This window comes from Periplaneta americana, chromosome 10, assembly GCF_040183065.1.
Source record: "Periplaneta americana isolate PAMFEO1 chromosome 10, P.americana_PAMFEO1_priV1, whole genome shotgun sequence".
Lineage (NCBI taxonomy): Eukaryota > Metazoa > Arthropoda > Insecta > Blattodea > Blattidae > Periplaneta > Periplaneta americana.
This window is the reverse complement of record NC_091126.1, coordinates 27,962,924-27,984,355: the sequence shown is the minus strand read 5'-3', so window position 1 is coordinate 27,984,355 and position 21,432 is coordinate 27,962,924. Positions and strand designations below refer to the sequence as shown.

The window sequence follows — 21,432 nt, the reverse complement described above, 5'->3', positions numbered from 1 at the left end:
TTTCCGGGGTTTTCCCTCAACCCAATATGAGCAAATGCTGGACCCCGGACTCATTTCACCGGCATTATCACCATCTCATTCAGACGCTAAATAACCTAAGCTGTTGATAAAGCGTCGTAAAATAACCTACTGAAATAAATGAAATAAAAACAATACATGACAAATTTTGTCTCACTTACGATGGAAAAGCACGAAACATTTGGCATGAAGTGAGATGATATATTAAGAGCATTTCATAAAATAAATGAATTCTTCTTACACTGACCACATCGAGATTGATTTTCAGACTTGACAATAAGATACCCTTCGTTTGGCACTCCTCTTTTCAAAGTATAAAGATTACTCTTCTCACAAATAATTTATAAAACTTCCTGATCAAGGAAAATGTTCAAAAAGCTCAGTCGGTTCATGTTCTTTATCTACAAGTCATGGTTTTTAACTCCATTATTCTTCCTTTTGGTTGGGTAAGTCACTCACTTTGAGAGAGAAACAGAGGTTAAGGGTGTTTGAGAATAAGGTGCTTAGGAAAATATTTGGGTTTAAGAGGTATGAAGTTGGAAGAGAATGAAGAAAGTTACACAACGCAGAAATGCACGCGTTACATTCTTCATCTGACATAATTAGGAACATTAAATCCAGGCGTTTGAGATGGCCAGGACATGTAGCACGTATGGGCGAATCCAGAAATGCATATGGAGAGTTAGTTGGGAGGCCGGAGGGAAGAAGACCTTTGGAGTGGCCGAAACGTAGATGGGAGGATAATATTAAAATGGATTTGAGGGCGGTGGGATATGATGGAAGGGACTGGATTAACCTTGCTTAGGATAGGGACCGATGGTGGCTTATGTGAGGGCGGCAATGTACCTCCGGGTTTTTTTAAAAGCCATTTCTAAGTAAGTAATTAATTTTTATTATAATTCCAATATTGCTTGTCAAATATTTTGCAAATTAAGAAATAATAATAATAATAATAATAATAATAATAATAATAATAATAATAATAATAATAAACAAATAATTTTCTTGGTATCAGGGATGGCGAGAAATCCTATTTCCTAAAAAATCTGAAAATGGACTTGTCTCAGCTTCTTCATATAGGGGAAGTACAAAGGCAGAAGTAAAGGATATTCGAACTTAGGACCTTACTGGTAACTAGTATGTATCTATTTATTTACACTGCAAGTGGGCAAGCAACCGGTGGCAGTGGTATACACAATATAAACAATACACAATAAAATGACAAACAATACACAATAAAATCATAAACAAGAAACAATAAAATTTACAGTACACAATACAATTATACAATACACAATACAATTATATACACAATACACTAAGAATACACAATAAAATTTAACACAATAATTAGAATTTATAATAAAACATAAAATACCTAATTTTACAATACAACCTACATATGTATAGGCCCTACATAAGTTTCAGTAGTCTTTCACTTTACTCTCATCTCACTCACTGTAGTGGCACTATGACGCATTTCACTGACACTTTAGGACACATTTCACTGACACTCTATAACACATTTCACTGACACTATAGAACACATTTCATTGATGCTATGAATTATCACTGATCGGAACTATTCACTGCACTGTAAAACCATAACATCACTGACTCACCTCGCTTCACTGATACAACAGTTCAAATAAGTCAAATAATTACACCCTTATGCATACTTATAAACAGAACTACATTTAAGCTAAACATTTCTAGTCTAAGGCCCTCTTACACGCTATTTTTAAATAATTTACAATTCAAACCAAGGAAGTAACTCGTCAGGCTAAATAAATACATGTCACCTTAAAAATTAAATGTTAAATGTCACCTTAATTTTAATTTGCACTTGATACACAGCTTTTTAAGTTATTCTTGAATCTTCTTAAGGAAGGACAGCCCTCAAAGACCGCTGCAGGTAGGTCATTCCAATCATTTATAGTTCTATTTAAAAATGAGAATTTACCTACATCCGTTTTCTGTTTCCTACATAGTGATACATATATAGTGATATGCAATAGACTGACCCTCAAATGAATAAAACTGTTAATGATTCCTAGTCGACAACTTTGGGAAATTGTCCTGTTAATGGCTGATCGTGTATGCCTGTAACGTAGGTGTGTTGGAATCTACGCCACACACAAAACAACCTGGTATGGGTTTCGTTAAAATATCATGTTTCCAGCTCACGACCTTTCCTTGTTAGTTGTGTTAGGAAATGAACAATATTAAGGTTGCATAAATTAACGGCTGTTTCAATGTTGCTCTCTGGAAAAAATATATGAATATTAAACCCAAATTTTCGAAAGACAATTACAATAAATTATTTAAATAAGGTTCCTCAAGACTTTCAAAAGATATTAAAAAGAAATAATGGGCTATGAAAAGAATACAAACGAAGCGAGTTCAATATACCGAGTTTGATGAGACTAACTAGGATTCTTTTCAGAGATGAATGAAGAAGCGATTAAAATACAGGTCTAATAGGCCTATCATTTGAGGGGGTCAGACGCAAAGGGGTATAAGTGCACTTAAGTTATTTGTGAGAAAATGTGATTGAAAGTACTTAAGATTTCGTCAATTCCGTGAAACACTTTATTTCAATTTTAGTGCGGGGTGTGGTTAAAAGATGTATCCCTTTGCCACTAAAATTTTAAGGCCCAATTGTATAAAACTCCCAGACTAAAGATCAACTTTCATCGAAGATCGAAAAGTGAACCGAGTTCAGACACTTCTTCTATTGTATAAAACTTTTCTGCGCTCAAATTACCTTGGTTCAAATGCAGTCTAAGTTCATGTGAAAAGGATTTGGCAACATCGCATAAACAGGTGAAATACGTGATGCGCGGACCATGTTATACAGGTTTGTTCAGTGTTGCCAATCTAGCGACTTTAACTCTTTTTCAACAACAATTTCTTTTAACTTTTATATTGCTTAAATAGGGATTTAGTGACCTTTTTAGCACCCTATAGTGACAAAATTTAATCTTTCTTTGTTGATAATGAGAAATCTAGCGACTTTACAACTACTTTTTGGCGACTTTCCGCATTACACTCTGTTGGAGACACTGGTTTTTTTGTGCAATGTAAATAATGGCGGACAATAAGAAGAAGGTTGACTGTTCTCCAAGTTGTTATCATGCTATGGTGTTTGATACTGCTAAACATAATAAAGGTTTATAAAACGACAATTTTCGTTTAGTAATATAGTTAATTAAACATTTATGAATGTCCCTACCATATCCATTAATAATTAATGGTCGTTATACCTAAACATAATGTAATTATAGGTTATGTTATTTGATATTGCTGAACACGATAGAGCCTTATAAAATATAAGAATGCTTGTGTATTAAGGCAAGAAATTGAAAGAAATATATATAAATGTGCCTAACATATGTATTAATATTAATAATAATGGATATTTTATTTGCACAATCTGCCACTCGTATATTTCACTCGTATAACTGAACTTGAATCATCTAACTTAATCGGAGAAATTTCTTCAGTCAAAGTTGACTTTAGTTTGAGACAAATTAATCTCAGATTAGTCTTTATACAACACAAAATTCTAAGTTCAGCTGAAACAAGGATCAATTTAACCTCTGATCTAAGATGAAATGGTTTATACAATTGGGCCTAAATGTTTTAGCTTGCCCTGGATGCACTTAACTCATGTTCTTGGAAATGTCACTTGTATCCCTTTGCTTCTGAACCCCTCATTTATGAACGGTTTTTGTGATATTGATATAGATAAAAGCAAACAGATGGGAATACTGCAACATGTGTTCACGTACCAGTAGCGGTTGAATCTCATAATTATGAAGGCCTAAGCAACTGCACGAAACATTCAGTAAACTAACCCATCACAAAAGGACACTGATCCCTGTGCATTTCCTTACCTTTCTAATCTTGCTTCCGACTTGGTACTTCTAGCGTCACTGAACGGATCGTTGCCACGTCTTCTTGTTACACATTTTGTTACCTCTCTTCAATGGAGTTACGGAAAAATCGTCACTGTAACGTACGATAAATTGTTATTCCATGGAATGCCTCGATTTGTTGTAAGGTGGGATTAATTTCGCAATGCCTCGTTATATGGAGAGGAAATAATACACTATCTACCAAAAAGTAATTGGGCACTATTTTTGCCTCTTTAGAACCTCGTGGTACCACCTCTTGTTGCCATAACATCAGCCACCATGTCAGGCATGCTCTCCACTAGTTTGTGTAGGATATCCACTGGAATGCGTCGCCATTCCTCTTGCAACATGGCACTCAGTTGGACAATGGAAGTTGACCGCATCTCCCGAGACCTCAATCGCCGGTCCAATTCGTTCCAAAGGTGCTCAATGGTATTGAGATCAGGACTCTGTGCAGACCAGTCCAACCGGTGAATATTATTGTCTGCATACCACTGCATAGTAGCCGCCGAAACATGGAGCCAACTTCCATTGTCCAACTGAGTGCCATGTTGCAAGAGGAATGGTGACGCATTCCAGTGGACATCCTACAAAAAACTAGTAGAGAGCATGCCTGACAGGGTGGCTGCTGTTATAGCAACAAGAGGTGGTACCACGAGGTTCTAAAGGGGCAAAAACAGTGCCCAATTACTTTTTGGTGGATAGTGTACGTTGTATGCCTATCATTTGTTTGTGCCTGTTTGTGATTATGTATTCAGTCTCTTTTTTATTTATTATATATATATATATATATAAATAATTATTTTTAAGTTAATACTGATTCAATCTCTCTTTTTTACTTTATTACTATTATTATTTTTTTTAAGTTAATATTTGCATACCGGTATGTATTTTTCTGTATGTGATTTGATCCTGGTTGAGTGGAAGAGAAGGCCTGATGGCCTTAACTCTGCCAGGTGGAAGATGGATTACATTTATATTAATTATTGGAATATTATTTGGAATTTCATTATGAAATTGGATTTAATTGTAATTTTTTGTAGATTGTAATAGTGATTTTGGCTCTAAAATATTATTATCACTGTTTAACTTCGCTCTAGAATATGTCATTAGGAAAGTTCAGGATAACAGGCAGGGTTTGGAATTGAACGGGTTACATCAGCTTCTTGTCTATGCGGATGACGTGAATATGTTAGGAGAAAATACACAAACGATTAGGGAAAACACGGAAATTTTACTTGAAGCAAGTAAAGCGATCGGTTTGGAAGTAAATCCCGAAAAGACAAAGTATATGATTATGTCTCGTGACCAGAATATTGTACGAAATGGAAATATAAAAATTGGAGATTTATCCTTCGAAGGGGTGGAAAAATTCAAATATCTTGGGGCAACAGTAACAAATATAAATGACACTCGGGAGGAATTTAAACGCAGAATAAATATGGGAAATGCGTGTTATTATTCGGTTGAGAAGCTCTTATCATCTAGTCTGCTGTCCAAAAATCTGAAAGTTAGAATTTATAAAACAGTTATATTACCGGTTCTTCTGCATGGTTGTGAAACTTGGACTCTCACTCAGAGAGGAACATAGGTTAAGGGTGTTTGAGAATAAGGTGCTTAGGAAAATATTTGGGGCAAAGCGGGATGAAGTTACAGGAGAATGGAGAAAGTTACACAACATAGAACTGCACGCATTGTATTCTTCACCTGACATAATTAGGAACATTAAATCCAGACGTTTGAGATGGGCAGGGCATGTAGCACGTATGGGCGAATCCAGAAATGCATATAGAGTGTTAGTTGGGAGACCGGAGGGAAAAGACCTTTGGGGAGGCCGAGACGTAGGTGGGAGGATAATATTAAAATGGATTTGAGGGAGGTGGGGTATGATGATAGAGACTGGATTAATCTTGCACAGGATAGGGACCGCTGGCGGGCTTATGTGAGGGCGGCAGTGAACCTTCGGGTTCCTTAAAAGCCATTTGTAAGTAAGTAAATTATTTCTCTTATCATAGTCCTATACTCTGCCTTTATAAACCAAACCAAATATAAAGTATTCAGACCAACACAACTGTAGTTTCACTCCGGAAACTGGATGACGTACTCTGCCTGCCGGTATATCACTGATAACAACGTAGAAATTGTAGTAACTCTACATATTTTACGACAATATGTAGAAAAGTTCTCTGTCTCTATCTGTACATGTGTGGTATTTTCTTAAATAGATTTAATTTACGCGAAATATTCTTGAGGCACAGTAGTGAGAGATTTCTCTCGTGTTATATTCCCTCAATTTTCATAAATTATGGAAGCTGTACTTAACACGCTTTGTTCTTTAAATTTTCCGCATGAAGAGAGGGATTTCTAATTTCATTTAACTTCTCTTCTGTTAGCGCTCGTCCACACCGTTTCCGTTTTCTTGTCTAAAACACATCCACAGCTTCTTATTTTATTTACAGTTATGCGTATCGTGATCCTGTTGGGAATGTCGTTTCCTGGGGTTCCATGAAGTATTCCTGTTTACTTTATGGCTTCATTTTCACGTATCACACATAAATATTTACTTTGTTATGTTAAAATAAGATTTTTTTCACCCTTCAAAATAAATATCTTACAGCATATAGGTCAGGAATAGAAGCTCATTAGCTGACCTTGTTCAGGAAGGTTTCTATTTAAATGTTAAAAGTTGGAGAAGGCACGTTTTGGAACCATACCTAGGAGAAGACAAGTTTTGGAAACGACATATTTTGGATAAGGCATGATTTGGAAAAAGACAAAAATCTTCAATACAAATTAAATTTTGTATTACAAGACTTCAAATCAAAAGTTATACGTTGTTAAAGTAGTAGTTTCATGTCAGTGTTTAGTAAAAAGCTGAAAACTTACTAAAAAAAACTCAAAATACTCTCATAATGAAAATGTTTTCAAATGTTCTTAAGCACAATGAACTGATTCAGAGTCTGGTTCATAACAGTCAACATCTGATTCAACGTTCTGGGTTTCATAAGCACGATTTCCGTTCAGGAGGTTTATGTAGAAAAATTATCCGGCCCGATCTTTCCATTCATCGCCGAAATGTTTTGTTAGAGCGTAGTAAACATAACTTAATTTCGCTTCTTCAATGGTGTTCCCTTTGCGAATAACTTGAGGCTCAATATAAAAAATGCTGTGCCTCTTTTTTACTACAATTCTATGGAGTATGGAGTAGACAAGTAATGGAACACACTTTTGGAGGATAAGACACATTTTGGAACATCAACCATATTTCTCCTATTAACCCAGATATGCCTGAAATATTTTTTTTGCAATCTTTGTGTATTTTCAAATCTCATTTAATGCAGTATCTTATAACTGAAGTATTTGTATGGTGTCGAAACATTCTAGTTGTAACTGGTTGAGCTAGAAACAGGTGTCCTTTTAAAAGGACAGTAGGCATATGAGCATACATTTTGAGGAATAATTGTATACTATGCTTATATGAAAGGAAACAATGTAATTGTTGTAATTTACAATTATTATTGTTGTTATTCTTATTATTGTTGTTATTCTTATTATTGTTGTTATTCTTATTATTGTTATTATTATTATTAACAAATTATTACGTTGTTATTTTATTATAGTGTCTTTATTATTACTACTAATATTATTCTGAAGAATGATTCATTGTGACTAAATTCGTTTAACTTTGGAATGCTTTCGTCATTGAATAGTACCGTATTGCTATCGATACGTAAAAATAAGTAATAGGCGAAAAGAGTGTTGAAGTTTCGAGCAGGAGGTTATATTGGGAGAGAAGTGACGATACATATAATGAAGCAATTGCTGTGGCAATGTCGAAAGACAGGTTTGAGTTCATTTTCTAAAATCTACATTGTTATGACAATGACAATTTAGATAGAAAATAAGACCGCTTCCAAAAATACTAAATGAAAAACAATAGAAACTTATGTCCGTTCAATACCTTCCTCCAGAACGTCACCAGTCCACCACTTGTAAAAGGATTTTGCTGTGCAAATCTGGCTTTCAGGGAAATCTCCTTGTGAAGCAGACTTGAATAATTTCAAAGGAAAAATTGTTTCGCAGCCGGGTATCGATCCCTGGACCTTTGGCTTAGCGCACCAACGCTCTGCCGACTAGCTACCCAGCAACTACACCCGACACTGTCTCAACTTTTCCCTTCATATCCACACACTTCAGTGGGCTGACAAGACGCCAGAAACCCAATTTTGTGTGCACACGAACCCTGTGTGGCATTTGTAGGCTGCATTATAGTGATATGTCTGTATTTGAGACGAAATTTCGCCCGTAGCATAATTTTCAAACGTAGATAGCATTTCATGCAGGGAAAATCCACTAAAATTGAAAAAGCGAAACAATTTCAAAATATATGGGGATATGCCTACTGTCCTTTTAAAAGGACACATAAGTTTTCGTCATTGTTATGTCACAATGAATAGATATTTCGAACATATTGTGGTTTCACGTTATATTTATGTTTATTAGGAATCATTTGATCTGCAACAATTTGTAAAATAATTCCGAACTAAAAATATTTAAAATTCTTACCTGATTTGCGTCTGGGATGCCATAGCTGAATTAAACGAACAATTCACACGTCCACATCTCAAACTCAGCGATGACCAGAACTCTCATTACCAGTCTTACCACACCTAGCAAGCCTCTTATTAAGACCAGTAATAGTGACAACTGTGAAGAAGTAAATGCGTTAACTGTAGAGAGGGTAATTTGAAACATTGACAACTGTCCTTTTAATAGGACAGTAGGCATATCTGGGTTAAATTGAGTGAGAGAAGAATTTATTTGCAACGTCATTTTGTGACAGTATATTGTGTATTCATCATAGAGTGCAGTAGTATACTTAGAAGAATGTTCAATTCTCCTGGATAAGACACGTTTTGGAATTATGGGACAGGTAAATTCTAAATACACAGAATGATTCACGAGTTTTTACCGCCACTTACAGAGCTTATTTGCAAGACATTCTGGGCAAAAAATTATCATATAAGCCGTTCAGAGCAGAAGTGGTGTAAGTCAAAATTGGGTAATGCGGTTTAAAGTAAAAATTCTGTAAAATATAACGCAAAATAGCAATTAATATGTCCTTTGTGCTATCCACTGATTACTAATAGTTTAAATAAATTGAATATTAATTGCTACTTTGCGCTGTTTTTTACAGAATATTTACTTTAACCCTAATTATCCATTTTTGACTTACAAAATTTTTGCTCTCAAAGGCTCATATAAACATCTGTAATAATTTCAGTATTTTCAGAGTTACACTGTCTTGAAGTTGTTAGTAAAATACCTTTTTTTATTTAGCTTTAAGGGAAAAAAATATTACAAATAGAGAATGGACTATTTTTTTTTATTTTAGTGGGTAATTTTACGACGCTTTATCAACATATCTGGTTATTTAGCGTCTGAATGAGATGAAGGTGATAATGCCGGTGAAATGAGTCCGGGGTCCAACACCGAAAGTTACCCAGCATTTGCTCATATTGGGTTGAGGGAAAACCCCGGAAAACACCTCAACCAGGTAACTTGCCCCGACCGGGAATCGAACCCGGGCCACCTGGTTTCGCGGCCAGACGCGCTAACCGTTACTCCACAGGTATCGACTGAGAATGGACTATTAAGGAGTATAATTTTTTTTAATTGGTTATTCATCTGAACCTAAAAATGTGTTGTTAATTGCTTTGTAGAGATTTTTAATTTTTAACTAAAAATTACATCATTCTTACGCACTTAACACAAAAATTGTTACAGATCATACGACTTTAGGAACTTAATTCTTTACAGTTTAATTATGCATCCTAATGGACATAAATCCTCACGACATGGGACCCAAGGATTGGCAAACGCAACCCTGGAAGACAGAAGACAAGGTGGGCAGACGAACGTAAATCATGATTCGGCCATCTATGGTCAAGAACAGCGAAAGGCAGACAGCAATGGAAACTAATCACAAAGTGACTTGCTACCCAAACAGTGACTAGTGAACAGTGGGCCCTTCAGTGTTAACCCAGACAGCATCCCAAACTATTACATCACAAAAGTGACCATCATTCCCGGAGTGGCTAACCGGGAACTACTTGATAATCCACCCTGCATAGTCAGGAGGCCCTTGCCCTTCACGGGATTTCGTGGCTAATTCTTAATTCTTAATGCAGAGTCTTGAAGAATTTACAAGGGCGGCGTGATTTGTAACAATTGTTGTGATAAATGCGGAAGAAAATATAATTTTGTAGTTAAAAACCGGAAAAAAAAAATTCTGTACCAAGCAACTACGGACTTCACAACACATTTTTAGCTTCCGAATACTAACTAATTAAAGACATGGTACTCCTGAATAGTTCAATCTTTATCTGTAATATTCTTTTATCCTTAAAAATCAAGAATAATGGTATTTTACAAAAAACTTCAAATTAATTTAGCACTGAAAATATTGAGATTAGGACAAATGTTTATGTGACTTTTTGGCTCAGAATGTCTTCGGAAATAAGCTCGGTAAGTGACGATAAATCCTCGTGAATCATCCTGAATGCAATGCTTTAGATCAGGCTTTGCTAGAAAGTGGTTCATGCATGCGAGCTATGGGATGACTGATAACTAGGGCTAGGAATTTGATGACTTATAAATGATCAAAAAATATCCTAAAACAATGCCTTTATGACTTAAATATCTTTCAAAAATGTCCTTAAAATGCCCTAAAAATTGATCTTACATAATTGGATTAGTAGGAATATTAATATTTAGATTAGTAATTAAATTAAATCCTAGTACCAACATTCAATTTATTTAATTCTACATAATTTTTCTAAGTAGTAAACTTTTATTAATTATTTTACCTGATGAAATTCCATGTAGTCCACTCAAGGCCACTCTTATTCGGAACTAGCAGGTATAGAGGAGTCTATATTAAAGGGGTAGTTGGACTGATCCATTACGTGGGGGTGTACTGCGTTAAAATGATAATATATGTGTAGAAAACAATTAAAATAATATACAAAATAATGGGTATTAATTGACAAAATATGTAGAGAAAATATCAAAGGAAATGAATAATATTTTACATTAATAATGGGGATTCATGGCCAAATTAATTGAAAATACCACACAAATGACCGAATAAAACAAGAAATGCTCTTATGAGTTGTAAGAGGCAAAAAATGCAAAACATGCCCTAACATAAATGTTTTAAAACACTCAGTTTATCACATAACATATAAATACTAAAGCAGCAATGTTTCTGGCTTACTAGAAAAAAGATGCAATTTCATAAAAATCCTAGCCCTACTGATAACTCACTTGAAAGTTTCGCATCTCTCCTATTACCTTACCTCATCAAAGAGGTTGCTCGAGATTGGTTCTATGGGCCTAGAAATAACTCACAGACACAATTGGTATTTTTAAAAGACTTACTGGCGATTTTAGAACTGTACTTTAAAGGTTGCAGTAAAATATCATGGTTTAAAACGTAGAACATGGCGCTCATTGAGCTTTGCCTGAAACCCTGTGAGTAAATGCTATAATATAAATTTCTAGTTATTCTAAGAATGAAATATTATAATCGTTAATTGTACGGTCTTTGAAATAAGAATCTGGACCATGGAATTGAGCCTACAGCGTGAGTTGTAGTAGGAAGGGATGAAAGCCGAGCGGGTCGTGAGAGGCTACTAGTGTTCTCTGGTTCCAGCAGCGAATTACGACCATACTTAATGGCCGAGCGTGGTGCAGTCCCGCGCACATCACTTACTGCCCCGTCCTGCGAGATAGTAATGTGTTTCCTATAACTGTTGACCCTGGGGGAGGGGAGAGTGGGGTGCTTGCAACCAGAACCTATTGTTGCTAGCTTTTAGTTTAATATATATAGGCCCGTAGTTAGGTCTAGTCTCCGCAGCGTACAGTCAAGTGGAATCATCCGCAGCCTCTTCTCCGCAATAATTACGTTCTTCCGACGTTGAGATTCTGTTTACCCATCTTCACTTCGGCTGCATCTTGTATAGTGAGGTTCACGCAAGACCTGTTCCTAAAAGGCTAATTTGGCCAACTAATACCAGATATCACCATAGAGGGTAAAATCACAATGCCATGTACTATATTAATAATAATAATAATAATAATAATAATAGCCTAATAATAATAGCCTAATAATAATATATATTATTTATATATTATTTTAATGTACCGAAGTACATATGATATTTCCATGCAGATATTCTGCGTCAGTCCACACCTGTGGAGTAACGGTCAGCGCGTCTGGCCGCGAAACCAGGTGGCCCGGGTTCGAATCCCGGTCGGGGCAAGTTACCTGGCTGAGGTTTTTTCCGGGGTTTTCCCTCAACCCAATACGAGCAAATGCTGGGTAACTTTCGGTGCTGGACCCCGGACTCATTTCACCGGCATTATCACCTTCATTTCATTCAGACGCTAAATAACCTAGATGTTGATACAGCGTCGTAAAATAACCCAATAAAATAAAAAAAAATATTCTGCGTCATCATACGATGAAAGAGTAATGGAACGGAGAAAAATTCTCTCCGGCGCCGGGATTTGAACCCGGGTTTTCAGCTCTACGTGCTGATGCTTTATCCACTATATCCACATATATATGATATGCGTAAATCACTTCGTGATTTAAGACGGCGCTTATTCCGTCGGATCCCGGCCAACTAGTCACTCATATCGAGTGCACCTCGGTCCTGCGTTCATAGACACCTATGACGTAGTGTAGAGGGCGGCCACTAGAGGGAACCCAAGAGTTGGAGCTTAATCTGAGACGATTCTAACCGGCGTCGGAGTTGTATCCGGTGTGGCTTAGTGGATAAAGCATCAGCACGTAGAGCTGAAAACCCGGGTTCAAATCCCGGTGCCGGAGAGAATTTTTCTCCTTTCCATTACTCTTACATCGAATGATGACGCAGAATATCTACATGGAAATATCATATGTACTTCGGTACATTAAAATAATATATGATATGCGTAAATCACTTCGTGATTTAAGACGGCGCTTATTCCGTCGGATCCCGCCCAACTAGTCACTCATAACGAGTGCACCTCAGCACATGTGTGGACTTCGGTCCTACGTTCATAGAATCTATGACGTAGTGCAGAGGGCAGCCACTAGAGGGAACCCAAGAGTTGGAGCTTAATCTGAGACGATTCTGTCCGACGCCGGGGTGGTATCCGGTGTGGCTTAGTGGATAAAGCATCAGCACGTAGAGCTGAATACTCGGGTTCAAATGCCGGTGCCAGAGAGAATTTTTCTCCGTTCCATTACTCTTTCATTTAATAATAATAATAATAATAATAATAATAATAATAATAATAGCCTATTAATAATAATAATAATAATAAAATATTAACTAAAAAATCCTCAAAGTTAGAATTTATAAAACAGTAATATTACCGGTTGTTCTGTATTTATTTATTTATTTATTTATTTATTTATTTATTTATTTATTTATTTATTTGCCGTACCCGTGCGCTTCGCCGCATCCGTTAGAAATAAATATAAAGTAATTACATATTTAAAATAGGACATTTGATCCAGGGAACATTCGTGTTTGATAGAAGGATAAATCGTTTAATATGTTGCTGCTGCTGCTGCTATGGCGCTACTGCCCAATTTGAGCCTTGGTCTCCTCAATGCGTCTCTTCCAATATTCTCTATCTCTGGCCTTCGTTTTCCATGCCCTTATCCCTAGAATATTCACGGCGTCCTCTCTGACTTCATCCTCCCATCTTTTCCTGGGCTTTCCAACTATTCTTTTCCCATGCATTTGTTGGGTGAAGGACTTTCTTGCTATCCGCTTCTCACCCATTCTCACTACATGTCCTGTCCACTGTAATCTTCTAAATTTAATAAATCTGGATACTTCCATATCTTTATATAACTGATATAACTCAGAATTATGTCTTATTCTCCACCCTTTCTCATCATGGACTGAGCCAAAAATCCGTCTTAAAATCCTTCTCTCGAAGCTGTTCAATCTTTCCTCCGCCTTACTTTGCATGGTCCATGTCTCACAATCATAGCACAGTATTGGTCTTATTGTTTTATGCAATCGTATTTTGTTATTCCTATGTATTGTTTGGGATTTCAACAAGTCGATCATCGAAAAATAGGCTTTGTTAGCCCGTAATGTTCTTTATGCTCGACCATGCCGAAATGTACTAATTATACACCTGGTAGCAGTCCTTTAATGCATGTCATTAAAGTACACCTACTCATTAAAGTACAGGTCTTCAGCCAATGATAACTCAGCTTACATGTGTTCAGCCAATGACAAGTCAGCTTTGTACCGTTATAAAACCGCAAGTATCGATTATTCTCGGATATGCAATCGAAATAGAATTAGCGAAATGTCACGGAGTCTGAAATCCAATACTGTCGCAGAAGGTTATGTTCTGTTACTATAATAATTAGCGTTAATTGTAAATAATATTCAAATAAATTCAATTTGTCATCTCGTTTTTCAATGTCGAATTCAATAATCAAGGTTATAATGTTATAATATTATCATCAAGGTCAATGACATTATTGTTCCTCGGAAAAAATCAATACTTTCGAGTCTGCGCACATCTCACAATTCACGACCTAGAACAAGGTCACTTCCGATCTTGTCAGATACAAATAAAATGTATACATCTGAATACCGGTAATTTCAAGTTAGAAATATGGTCGAGCATAAAAAGTCGTATGAAACTTGCCTATAATGGTAATTAAGAAGGTCGTATGAAAATTATGAAACTCGCTTGCGCTCGTTTCATAAACATCCATACTCGCTTTCTTAATTACTATCATTATAGGCTCGTTTCATTATGTACTATTCTTTTATCTCCACTAATTCATCATTCTCCTTGTTTACTATGGAACTCAAATATTTAAAGTTTTCTACTAATATGTTACTTCATTTAAATTGTATTTAAATAATTAAAATGCGATCATTTTGGTCCAGAGATCACTCATTTCGTGCAATGACAATTCCTTTAACATGTTTCTTAATTGTTATTACATGCAACCATAGCTTAATGAATATTGAAATCATTTAGATTTTTTTATGTATACTTTATATTACTTGCTATATGTCTCCATTGAATTATGGTAATAATTTAATTTTAACCCTTGGTTTCTAAGTCTTCACTAAATGGTGCTTGGCCCACTATGGTTCTGAACCCTTCAAATAACTGAAATAGTGATACAGCATATATAGTGATATTCAATTATATTTCTTTCTTTTGAAAATGTAAGAATTCATGATCTCCTATGTACCATGGAATGAATAAACGTGTTTTTTCTTTCTACTCAAAAATGTTATATTTTGCACATTGGAGTTATTGCAGGAACAACAACGCTATAATCTGAGGCGGCGGTGAAAATGTTATTATATTGTTATTTTAAAAGTCTTGTATATCCTTTAATCGATATTACTTCATACAAACACAGAAACATTTTCTGTAGGCTATGTTTAATAGCTTTCGTTTGTTGTTGTCCTAGGCCCCTTATAGATGAAGTCATTTGTTTTTTATTTCATTACTGCGACTTAGATGGCGTTGTTATTAAAATTTAAACCTCATTTATCTCATGAAATATCAGTCCTATCAAAATTTTGCATAGAATAAAACATATCGGAAATAATTGAAAAAAAAAAAAAACTTTTCGTATGTAACATTTTTCACGAAAATTAATAAGAAGGGAGATATTGCGATTCATTTAATTCAAGACCGCTTATAAGCCCCCTTTTAAATAAAGTATTTTGAATGCCATATAGCCTAAAATCTAAGTTACAACGAACTTAATTTATATTCCAATTTTCATATAAATCAGTTTAGCCATTATCGCGTGAAAAGTTAACAAACATCCAGACAGACAGACAGACAGACAGACATACAAACAAAAATTTCAAAAAAGCGATTTTAGGTTTCAGAATGGTTAATTATACATGTTAACACCAATTATTTTTGGAAAATCGAAAATTACCAGAAAAATTTTGGCTACAGATTTATTATTTGTATAGATTTATTTATTTATTTTGCTAATAATTGTAACATAAAATGTAGTATATTCAGAAAAACATTAGCTCGCCCCTGAAAGAGTAGAACTCGTGCTTAGGGGCGGAATTAATAAGTATGTAATAGTCTTACGTCTACTATGCAGTTAGAATATATAAATTTAAATTTACAATTTTTATAAAATTCATACATAACTTTTTAAATTTAATACTAGAACTATTATAATTGACAAGATTAGGATATTTAAATATAAATTTGTTATATATTCTTGGGCCTAAATTACTACTATGACTAATACTGTAACAGTGTTGCATTTTGATTCAAACAATCTTAAAGAATTCATACCTTTTGTTTCATAACTATGAGAATACAATTCAAAATTATTTCGATTTTTATGTATGAATTTTATTAATACAATATAATAAATTTGTCTTATGTTAAGTACATTAAAGTCCTAAACAATTTTTGAGATGGAAAATCAATAGGTTTATGAATTAATATTTTAATTATTTCCTTCTGTAATAAATAAAGTGCATTAAAATTGGATTTAAATGAGCTACCCCCATCCTATTATTCCATACATAATTACCGATTGAAATAAAGTTAAATATATTATGCGTAATAAACTTATTGACAAGTAAATAAACTTATTAACAATTATTTTATGGTTGTGAAACTTGGACCCTCACTTTGAGAGAGAAACAGAGGTTAAAAGTGTTTGAAAATAAGGTGCTTAGGATAATATTTGGGGCTAAGAGGTATGAAATTAGAGGAGAATGAAGAAAGTTACAGAACGCAGAACTGCACGCATTGTATTCTTCACCTGACAATTAGGAACATTAAATCCAGAGGTTTAAGATGGACACCTATGGGCGATTCCAGAAATGCATATAGAGTAGCTGTTAGTTGGGAGGCCGGAAGGAAAAAGACCTTTGGGGAGGCCGAGACGTAGATGGCAGGATAATATTAAAATGAATTTGAGGGAGGTGGGATATGATGGTAGGGACTGGATTTATCTTGCTCAGGACAAGGACTTACGGCAGGCTTATGTGAGAGCGGCAATTAACCTCCGGGTTCCTTAAAAGCCATAAGAAAGTAAGTAAGTATTAATAATAAGAATGTCTTGGTTACTTACTTATTTACCTCAACTCACCTTTATAACTCCCGATACGATGTGAACAACTGGCTACGCTAGAAATGCCTAGTGACATAGACCGTTGTTCCAACCAAGGAATTCATGTTTGTATCTCTTGTAGAAACGCCTCTGATACAGATATTGAAAAACAATTTTTGTGACAGCTGTGTAAGACTATACAGAACATTATTCCATTAGAAATTCAATTTTTAAAATTGTAACATAGAGCGTTATTGGGCTCAACGCTTCAATTGACGCCTCGGGGTATACACTCACAATTTCTTCAAAGTTCATAAAATCGAAAAAGTGCCCATAATTTGTAATTACATATTATTAAACATTAATGTCATCATTAAATTATTTATTTGGTGTTTTACGATCGATTTATTTCCTATATTTTATAGTCATCGGCAATTACCCCACTCGATTTCTTGCTTCCGAATTTTGAAAAAAAAAAAAGTGGGGGAAATTGCGCGAATAGGTAAGGTTCACGAATAAAATACATGACTAATAAAACTTTAAATTGGATAAATTTTAATACAATTGAAACTTTACAATTTCTTTACCACTTTCATGTATTTCTCCCGTTCTGTCGTAAGTCTTGTGAGAATATCAGACGATTACTGCACTTTAAAAGTGTATTCACAATGTCAGCATGGCATAAAACCACAATTTAAACATTGAAGTTGAAGCGTAATACAAGAGGCCCAAAATTCTTTTAAAATATAGTTACATATTCTTTCGTGCCTGTAATAGAAAATTCATAATTTCTCTGGATATGTAGTTCGACAGACTATTACTTCTGTTAAAATCTACGAATGTACTAATTTTTCATAAAATATAATATTGATGGAAATTGTTTTTATTTGTTTCAGGATGCGGAGCTGATTATATTAATCACAGATACTGGAACTTCTGCCCCAGTAGTCCTTTCGTGCACTCGTTATTTTACTCTCCAGTCAACAGCTTCGAATATCATACCTTTGGTGGTGGTCTGCCGTATCTCAGAAAAGCAACTCAATCGTGTAGTTCCCTGTTACACAGAATCGGGGAAGATCTGAGTTGTCTAGAACCTACAACCACTGACACCTACCGAGCTTTGGAAGAGCGAGACTAACAACTGGCACGGCGAACGACCGATACGGTGTCGAACAAACACAAGTATGTGTTCCGTTTTTGGAAACTGAGACGACAAATGTGAATTGTGTATAGTGTTGGTAGAATGAAGAGGAAAAGAAAAATAGAAGAAACCTGAGGAAAACTGTTTGAACTTTGACTTTGTCTACCACAAATAAAATTCCGCCATTGCCGGGAATTTAATCGGGGTCCGCTGCCTTCAAGTGATAGTGAACTAAAAGCTAAGCTACAAAGGCGTTTTGACTTGTTTGGATTTAAATGTTGAATGCTCATGGAGAACTAGCTGCAAGAAAGAAAATGGTGTGAAAGAAACATTTTGAAATGTAAGAAATGAAGACGAGAATCGGGTAAATGTAATCAAGACCGGTGGGGGTCCCGCTGAGAATAGGATTGTGTCCCACGTCGGCCTGCATAACAAGTGCCTACGTTGTGCCTCCAAGTTTCTCTTCAGTCTGCTGCAGAAGGTAAGTTTAAATGTTTATTTAACTAACATAATTATATGGAGCTGCACTGTACTACTTCTTATACTTGTTGCGGAGAGGCTTATGCATAGATTATACCGCCGAAACTTGTTAGCTGAAGCAGCCCGTTTTTGTGGCAATTGAAGCATCCCTACAAACACTGATGTAAATAAAAGTGAAGTATCTGTTGTTATTTCATGGTAATTCTCTAAAATCTTAAGATCGGATGCAATTCGATTTTGCGTAAGATTTTGATTACTTTTTCATCTTTCCAATTTATTCTTTGGTCTTCCCTCTTTAAAATTGTATATAACATATGGCTATAATAAAATTGTATCCATTTAAATTTTTCTATTTTCTGAGAAGGGGTGTACAAGTTTTAATTTTAATTCTCAGTTTCCAAAAGTTTACGGATTCTGGGCAGAAAGTTGTGTTCTTTATTTTTCAAATTTATTTATTATTTACCGGAAAAGGCTAACCGATTTTTAATAATAGACCAGCAGGTGAATTAATATTCCTAAGCAAAATAAATAAATGAATTTTATACAATAAACGAGTTTTTTGCTTATAAATAGCAGCAAAATTCAAATAATAATAATAATAATAATAATAATAATAATAATAATAATAATAATAATAATGTTTTATTTTCGCTGGCAGAGTTAAGGCCATAAGGCCTTCTCTTCCACTCAACCAGCCTTAATCAATACAATACATAAATTTAAATTACAAATATTTACACTACACTTAAAAGGTTCTCCAGCAATATTCTTCACTACACATTTATTTAAATTTAGATAAATCTATAAGGTAAAGTAGTAACTTAATTTATGAGCTAATTTAATTCAATGAATTATTATTAATTTAATATTTGAGATAGCTAGTAAAGTGATGAAAATTAATTTAATATAAGCTTACTAGGACTATGTTGCAGGGAGAATACACATATATATATATATATATTTCTATTTCTATAATGAGAATATTAATGTAATTGCCATTAGAGATATCGCTTTCTTGAATTTTTCCGAGTTAAATTAGCCTGCCATCAACAGATTTGCGCAAATATCTCATTATTGCGTAACTCTGTCCATTTGAACTCGCCGTTTAAAATGAAGTTCTGCGATTAGCGAATGCATTGCGGGTGACACAGAGTGATTCGCAAAGAAACGCTCCAAGTTAAAATTCACATTTTGCGAATACGAAAAAAAAAAAAGCATTAAGTGTTTCTTGTTTTGGCTGAAGAGAAATCTACGTGAGTTCAAATATCGGAATATGATGGCTTCAAATTAATATATTGACGTTCCCAAAAAAACTACACGGTCAAACGGAGACTACAAGATAAATTTCACTGTATTCTAATTTCGCAAATATACGGAATATTGAGCGTCTCGTTTACATAAATGTGGAAGTTTGTTTCTGAACCTTAAACGCAAGAAATCCCTTAAGATTTCAGGACTCTTGGCGAAATACTGCTGCCCAAGATCTATAGAAAATGACCTTGAGCTTTGACACTTTCAGTTCAGTATTTTCAGGATACTCCAGAGAAGGTATTTTCCTTCTTGAGTTGTAGAGCGTCCAGTGTGTATAAAGGGACTCGCGTTTGTTATCTTTTAATTTATATGGGAGGAAAGGAATTATATCCATTCACAATTTTAATTTCTTTACTATGTCCGGCTTGTAATCTAGAGAGTACTGTTTATTCTTCTAAGGATCTAAGGTGTATATGTGCAAGAATGTTTATTTTACAAATCGTGATTTGATGGTTTCTTCCTTTTTGTGATTTTAGGTTTATTAAGAGTAGACTTCCTCATATGCTAATTAGTTTTCTTGTCTAAAGGCTGTGGTTCTTACTTACTTACTTACAAATGGCTTTTAAGGAACCCGAAGGTTCATTGCCGCCCTCACATAAGCCCGCCATCGGTCCCTATCCTGTGCAAGATTAATCCAGTCTCTATCATCATACCCCACCTCCCTCAAATCCATTTTAATATTATCCTCCCATCTACGTCTCGGCCTCCCTAAAGGTCTTTCTCCCTCCGGTCTCCCAACTAACACTCTATATGCATTTCTGGATTCGCCCATACGTGCCGAGGCTTATTGTAGGGATTCGTAACAAGCTGTTTTTTTACGGTGATGGGTTGTTAGCCCTTCGCCCAACCCCCAAGCTGGAGGACCACCCCTTATCGGCTGTCCACGACTGCTTATTCAATATATTCGCAGCTACCCTCCATATCTGGAGGCCGTCTCCTCTATCCGCAACCTATGTAACGACAATTTATTATTTCCTAAATCTGAAAATTGATGGTGTGGATTTAAGTTCGTAAAGGACGATGTTAATTAAGAATATAGAAGTCATTATTACTTGATATCTCCTAAACTCTGAGTATATTTATGCATAATGTAATACTTACATACAAATGGCTTTCAGAGAACCCGGAGGTTCATTGTCTCCTCCACATTAGCCCCACCATCGGTCCCTCTCCTAAACTATATTAATCCAGTCCCTACCATCATGTCCCACCTCCCTCAAATTCATTTTAATATTATCTAAGTCTCGGCCCCCAAAAGAACTTTTTCCCTCCGGTCTCCCAACTAACACTATACCGCTACGCATTTCTGGGTTCACCCATACGTGCTACATGCCCTGTCTATCCCAAACGTCTCGATTTAATGTTCCTAATGATGTAAGAGAATGAATGCAATGCGTGCAGTTCTGCGTTGT

The 21,432-nt window shown here is 35.2% G+C and overlaps 1 long non-coding RNA gene across 1 annotated transcript in view; it reads left to right on the top strand.

Annotated features, from left to right (window-relative positions):
• LOC138707276 (uncharacterized) overlaps positions 1 to 21,432 on the top strand; it is a 568,249-nt gene that overhangs the window by 407,084 nt on the left and 139,733 nt on the right. The window contains exon 4 of the long non-coding RNA XR_011334147.1: positions 17,985 to 18,710. This is a non-coding gene — a long non-coding RNA (uncharacterized lncRNA). The remainder of the gene's footprint in view (positions 1 to 17,984; positions 18,711 to 21,432) is intronic.